Genomic DNA, 7936 nt, shown 5'->3' with positions numbered 1-7936 from the left:
TGTGAACGCGATAAAACTGGCACGATGACCCTTTCTATTAGAACTACAGATGTGCAAGTTACACTGAATATTTAAGTCTGAAAAAGGAAATTTGTGCATTATTTTAAAACATCTTAGTACAAATTGATTCTCCACGTTTACAGCTGAGACCCAATATCCCTGATTTTTTTTTTTTTTAATCACTGGAATGAAGTCTAAAGACCTCTTCAAAATTAGATCGAGAACTCTCATAAATTTATGCTTGTTTTGCCTGTGAATTTGAGGAGTCTGACATTTAACAATTAAAGTCCAAAATGAAACTCTAGAATAGCATATGAACTAAAATTACCAAGGTCTGTGCCCGTGGCATCCCATCATTCTGTATCTGGTGTGACATTTCCTCTCAGAGAACCACATTTGGATCCCACTGTGACACAGAGCCACATGCTCTAACAAAATATATTTGTTTTGTTGGCTCACTCAATTTTCCTTATGACTTTCCTTCCTAATTCATTTCGCAAGTTTTTACTGAATACCTGCTATTGTGCCTGGGCACACCACTGCTCCGGACGTTTAGTAGCGAACCAGATAGGCATTGTTTTCCTATTCATCTTTTCTATTCTATTGAGGAGACATCACTAAAACAAAATTTCTTCGTTAGAATTTGGTGATCGTTTCAAAGACTCTACCCAGCTTTTCTGACTTCTCTGACTCCTTCCTGGTCTGAGAATGCTCAGGGATACCCAAGATGCACTAGAAACTGTCTCATGCCTCATTGCCACTTGGGGTTCTCCTTTTTAAGTCAGGTCTTGGTAGAAATGGAAACTATACATTGCTTTGCGAGTTCAAAGTGGTGCTCTTATGGACTTCATCTCATTCAATCCTCAAGAACAAGGTAGCATAGGAATGGTCTCCCATTTTACAGGTGAGAAAACTGAATCCCCTAAAAATGGATGGATTTATCTTCATTTGAGCCCAGGTCTCCTGATTTTAGATCCCTTGCTCTTTGTTTTCTTTTTTCTTTCTTTTTTTTTTTTTTTTTAAATGTTTATTTACTTTTGAGAGAGAGCACTAGCATGTAAGTGCGGGAGGGGCAGAGAGAGAGGGGGGACAGAGGATCCAAAGAGTGCTCTGGGCTGACAGCAGAGAGCCGAATGTGGGGCTCGAACTCACAAACCGTGAGATCATGACCTGAGCTGAAGTCAGACACTTAACCGACTGAGCCACCCAGGTGCCCCTGATCCACTTATAGTTTTCTTTTTCTTTCTTTTTTTTTTTGTTTTTTTGTTTATTTTTTGAGAGAGAGCAAGCAGGGGGGAGGAGTAGAGAGAGGGAGACAGAGAATCTGAAGCAGACTCGGTGCATGGCAGCACAGAGCCTGACTTGGGGATCGAACCTACAAACAGTAACCGTGAGATCATGACCAGAGCCGAAATCAAGAGCCTGGGCGTTCAACCGCCTGAGCCACCCGGGCGCACCCACTTTGTAGTTTTCAAACCATGTTTCTCCAAGCCCTTCCAGTCCCATAAAGACTTCCAGGAAAGCCTGAGTGGGTGGAGCCCAGGCCTTCCTCCTTTGTCCCCCTACTTTAACTGAAGCAGTCCACTTCTGTCTGTTTTTCCATTTTAGGCTTTCATTCAAGATTTAATTTGAAGATTTCATAAGAAAAAGTTTAAATACCACTTGATGTCACCAATCTGCTTCTACAACCATCTATCACCAAGTGGGGAATCACTAGGTCATACCCTCACGTCTAGTCCAGAACCCAGTACCCTCTAGGTACAGTCATGGTCATTGTACAACGAAATGGTGAGGCAGGATATAACACAGTGGTTCACAGGCCCCATGCTGCAGCCGGAATACCTGGGCTACCACTTACCACTAGCTGTGAGCCTTTGGGCAAGTCAACCTCTTTGTATCTAGGTTTCTTCAACTGTAAAACGGAGGTAACAATAGTTCCTTAAAAGACTATTGTGAAAATTAAAGGAATTGATATATGCTTAAGGGGGGGGAAAGATACTTGAAACAGTACTCAGCACAATCACCATGGCATGGATCCTATGAACATGCCTCCCTCTCACTTCCAACAGAACTGCTGTGTGCTGTGAAGTTTAGATGGTTTTGTTGAAAGCAAATTGCTGAATTTCAGTTCCATTCAGGAGGCAGGAAATAGTCAGTTTGTCTCATGGAAAAGGATGAGTCCTATAAATTTGACTTCTTTATTTTTAGGCATGTATGGGAAATTATTACTGACAGGAAAATGAGGCTGAAAAAAATACCATAAAATTCCATAGGTTTGGTTTTACGCCAAACTAAAACTGACTACTTAGGTAAAAACTAACTTACATACCTGTAACAGGGTAACAAAAACAGCCCATGGTTGCTGCTGGCAAAAGAGGTATACTCCCAAACCAGAAGCTGTAATGAGCTCAGAACTGCTCCCACTGAGGAAATGTAGCAAAAGATTAAGCTGGTCCTGAAAGTTCACTCACGGCAACCCTGAGCCCCATAGGCAGCTTTGGTAACTCTGAGCCATGAGTGACTGAGGGCATCGAGCAGGGTGGGATGGAAGGCAGGTTGGAAAAGGGTGGGGATGCCCGGCAGGTTTCACAGCAGGGAGGGAGGTCTGCTACAGCAGAACAGAGGGGCTTGCTGGACAAAAGAAGGCAGGCGGCAGTGATCTGTTTAGAGCCGATTCCCGTTATGTGTCTGTCACCTCCTTCCTGTACGGACTCAGGTTACCGATCTCTCTAACTCAATGAAATACAAGAGATCTCCCCCTTTTAAAAATGTTTGTAAATTTCGTATTTGGAACTCTGGATGTTTTCCATTGGAATAATATTCTAAGTGATGGTTAGTTTCCCAGGTTGGCTCCAACTAATGTAGTCCATAAGGTAGCTGAAATATTCACATTAACAATTTACAAACATTTTTTAAAATATTTATTTATCTTGAGAGCGAGACAGAGAGAGAGCATGCAAGCAGGGGAGGGGCAGAGAGAGGGAGAGAGAGAATCCCAAGCAGGCTCCATGCTGCCAGCACAGAGCCTAATGTGGGGCTCAATCTCACAAACCCATGAGATCATAACCAAAATCAGGTCGAAATCAAGAGCCAAATGCTTAACCAACCGAGCCACGCAGGCACCTCTCATATTAACAATTTTTAAAAGAAAACAAAATAATATATTTTTTTTGCTAAAAACTAAAGCAAAAAATAGAATTAAATAAGACTAGTTTATCTTATATATTGAGGCTTGAAAAAAAAGCAAGCTTACTTACAGAAAAAGTATGGGTAAATAGAGACTTGTCCCATTGAAGGAAGCTTCTGAGGGTTTTCCCTTAAAGGCTGTAGGTGAGGACAGGATCGAGATTTGTTTTATTTCATTTTCCTTTAAATTCAGGTTTTATTTTTCTTATGGTATAAATAACACTTGTTCATGGTAGAAAATAGAAACAAGCCAAAAGAAAAAAGTAAAAAATCCCCATCATCCCACTACCCAGACAAAACACAAATGTAAGTCGCCCAGGCGGTTTATCAATGTCTGTAGTGATATTTAAATTAAATACCTTTCGTTTGTTTACACAAACAAGATTATACTAGGTATACATCTCTGTACTATGTTTTCTCACTTAATAAAATCTTTTATTTAATGTTTCCTATGTTACTATGTATTCATTCACATCACTAAGTTAATTACTGTTATTTTGTGATGATTGCACCATCCTATAATCAGTCTTCTAGTTCAGACCTCTCAGTTGTTCCTACTTTTTGGCTCTAGTAACGGTTTGGCTACAGTGAACATTTTTGAAGTACATTTTTGAGTACTTGTATAATAATTTCCTTAAAATAAAGTCATAAAAATGAAATCGTATCAATAGAGGAACCACACTGTTTAAGGTTTTTTTGGTAAATATGCTGCCAAATTCCCTTCCATAAAGGCTAAAATCTTATACTTTCACACCATCATTGTGACTGTTTCCCTATATATTAAGCATTGAGTATTATCAAGAAACTGGTTCCCTTTTTATATCAAATTCACTTCAAAACTGTATGAGAAACAGAAACAAATTGCAAATGATTGAAAACACACACACACACACACACACACACACACACACACACACACACACTAAATGTTAGAAGATATGCCATTTTAGAAATTCCTCAGAGTATAATGAATCTTATTTTTCAAAGCTGTATCAGGTGGAATTCACCAAAAGACAAGTCTCTTCAGATCTTTTCATTTTTAACGTGATAGTAAAGACTTCAAATCTGTTCTTCTCTTTTCCTCATTACTTACATCTACCACCTTGTGTCTGGACATCTCTATGTGCTAACAACTTTATATTCATTAACTCATTTACTCAGTGAATCGGGAATATTAAAAATAACACAGGGCTTTAATACCCCAAATACTATCCCCATGTCGCAAAATTCTCTCTCTCTCTCTCTCTCTCTCTCTCTCTCTCTCTGCATCCTCCTCCCTTCCTCCACTCCAGACTCAGAGGAAAAATCCCTCTCTTTTCTTCGAGTCTCGCTTCCCCCTCCTCCCATGTCCTTCAAGACTGGAACCTTGTTCTGTCCTTGACGTTCCATTCTCCGGTGATGTTTATATTCCTCCATCTATAAATATATTCCCTTGACCCTAGATCCCTCTACCTGTCTTTCTATTTTTTCTCCGTCCACTCTCTGACATTGTTAGGAAAGAATGGTCTCCACTTCGTCATCTCCCATCCATTCGTCAACCCACAACCACCAAACCTCCTCCACTCCTATGACTCCTCTAAAACTTCCCTAACAGTTTGGCAGCCACAGAGCCGGGACAAGAGGTTCTTGAACTTGACCTGAGGAGCCAGCTGACAGCTTCCAGCTGCCATAACGTTTCATTTGCAACCCTGAAGCCATCCTCAGTACCCACACTCCCTACCTCACAGTCAGTGACTGAACATGGTGAGGGTACTAGAGTGGGGCCAGTTTTCTCCCTACAGGACTCCTTGAATGGGCAATCCTTGTGGGGAACGCCCCGCTGGCCTGGCCAAGACTTTCCCAGACTAAAATCTGAGGCTCTTTCAAGTCATCCTCCTTCCTTCCTTCTCTCTTCTTATACCTGTCAGATCATCATCGCACCATTGTCTGAAGACTTTCCCTGCCTACCCCGGCTCCCTCCTCTTTTATCCTTCACAGGCATTACCTTAAATGCAATAAATCTCTTGTATGTCTCATTCTCTCTGGGCATCTTCTTAAAAGGAGCTGAACTGACCCATGGTGATCACCCACTTTCCTAATCGCCGAACCTATGAACTATTTTCTATCCTTTCATGAAGTCTCACAACATTAAGCCCCGTGACTTGGTTTCAGATTGCTTTTCTCCCAAAGCTTCCACGATACAGTATCTTCTTCTTCTCCTCCTTCGTCCCCTATCATTTCAACTTTTTCCGTGGTCTTTTCTTTCTACAAGCAATCCTTAAAGATTGGTTTTCCTTAAGAATCTTTCTATGGCCCTCTGCTCTTTGCACACGTTCTGTCTCAGTGCTGTAACTGATTATCAGAGTTTTAACCAAGATCATTGCTGGTGACTCACAAATATACCTCCAGTTCAGGATTCTCTCCTGAGTTCCAAAGCCAAATATCCAACTGCCAACTGGACATTTCCATTTTGAGGAATTAAGCCAAATACATTGGTTTGGGCTTTAATCCTATCTATCCTCTTGTATTATCTTCTTACCAATCACTCACAAGGAAACTTAAGACTTATTCTCAACAACTCCTCTTCCATCACCCCATATCCATTTTGTGGTTTGATAGTCTTGTCTTCAAAATAGGTCATATCTGTCACTTCTGCTGCAGTTCTACAGTGATTGTTTCCATTTAAGCCTTCATCAGTTTTTAAAAACTTTGTAAAATGCTCATTTTTGAGAGAGAGAGACAGAGACAGAGACAGAGCACGAGTGGGGGAGGGGCGGAGAGAGAAGGAGACACAGAATCCGAAGCAGCCTCCAGGCTCTGAACAGTCAGCACAGAGCCCGATGTGGGGCTCGAACTCACGAGCTGTGAGATCAGGACCTGAGCCAAAGTTGGATGCGAGGTATCTAAATGTGAGGTATCTGAAAATCTACACTAGTAGTCTAAATAGTTCTGAGAAGAGACCTACTCCTGTCTTCAGTTATAGACGTCTCATCAATAGAAATCACCTTGTTTTGTTTTCTTCATAGCACCCATTACTACCTGAAATTACCTTATTGTATGTTGCCCATTAGAATATAAACAGAGGCTGTGTTTTTCTTGTTCACCACCATACGTATGCCACTGCCCAGGACAGTGCCTGGTTAGGTTTGCAAAAGTTGAGGCCACACAACTAGTAAAAACTGGAGGTAAGACTGGAGCCGAAGTCTGTCTGAAATTACCCACAAACTTGGTGTCCTTGAGCACCCAAGAAATATTTGTTGAAACAACAAATGAAGTCAGTGAACTTTTGTAAGTTTATTTATTTATTTTGAGGTTGTGGGGGGAGGAGAAGAGAGAGGAGAAAGAGAACCCCAAGCAGGCTCTGCACGGCCAGCTTGGAGCCTGAAGCAGGCCTTGAACCCAGGAACCGTGACATCATGCCTGACACAAAACCAAGAGTCGGATGCTTAACCAACTGAGCCACCCAGGTGCCCCTCGGTGAATGTTTTTAAATGGAGAGTGTACGGGTGCCTGGGTGGCTCAGTTGGTTAAGCGTCCAACTTCTGCTCAGCTCATGATCTCACAGCTCATGGGTTGGAGCCCTGCACTGGGCTCTGTGCTGTCAGTGCAGAGCCCGCTTTGGATCCTATCTCCTTCTCTCTGCCCCTCCCCCACTAGAGCGCACGCGCACACATGCTCTCTCTCTCAAAAATAAACATTAAAAAAAAATGGAGAATATAGTGGTGTTTTATTTGTTTATGTTTATTTATTTTTGAGAGGGAGCAAGAGAGAGTGCATGGATGAATGTGAGCGGAGGAGGGGCAAAAAGGGAGAATCCCAAGTAGGACCCTTGCTGTCAGCATAGACCCTGACTTGGGGCTCTATCTCATGAACCATGAGATCATGACCTGAGTCAAAGTCAAGAGTTAGACAACTAACCAACTGAGCCACCCAGGAGCCCCTCAAAGTGATGTTTTAAAAAGATTTCATCTGGAAGTATTTTGCAATATGATTTGGAGGCAGCGAAAATAATTAAGAATCTATTGCAATCATCTGAATTTGAGGTGACTAATGATTTATGAAAATTGCAGTAGCTGCTAATAACCAAAAAACCTGAGTAACCAATTTCTAAAACTAATTTATTTTTCTTATATACAGGTAAGCCTTGAACAACATGGATTAAAACTGTCACATCCACTTATACACAGATTTTTTTTATAAATACTGTAGTATAAATGTATTTTCCTTATGGTTTTCTCTTCTTTAGCTTACTTTATTGTAAAAATACAGTATACAACATATAACATGCAAAATATGTGTTAATCAACTGTTTATTTATGTCATCAGTAAGGCTTCTGGTCTGTAGTAGGCTATTAGTAGTTAAGTTTGGGGGGAGTCAAAAGTTACATGTGGATTTTCGACCATTCGAGGGGGCAGTAAGAAGGATGTCAGTAACCCTAACTCCAGCGCTGTTTGGGGGTCATCTGTTTTAGAAAGCCTGCAGGGGGGCAGTCCAGGGCTAATATGGCGACTTGAAGATACCTTCAGGGACCCTGGCTCTTTTCTTCTGCTCAGGTATTTCTTCACATGTGGCTTTTGTCCTGCTCATCACTTGTGTTACAACAATGGTTGATTTGCACTCACCCAGATATATATATTTTTTATTCCAGAGAGGAAGAAGAAGACTGGCAAAAAAGCAGAACGTATGCCATGGCACCCAGCAATTCTGTTTATATCCCATTGGTCAGACTGTACTTCATGGCCACGTCTAGCTGCTTGGAGGTTTAGCAAA

This window comes from Acinonyx jubatus, chromosome C1, assembly GCF_027475565.1.
Source record: "Acinonyx jubatus isolate Ajub_Pintada_27869175 chromosome C1, VMU_Ajub_asm_v1.0, whole genome shotgun sequence".
Classification (NCBI taxonomy): Eukaryota; Metazoa; Chordata; class Mammalia; order Carnivora; family Felidae; genus Acinonyx; species Acinonyx jubatus.
This window is presented reverse-complemented; position numbering follows the sequence as displayed.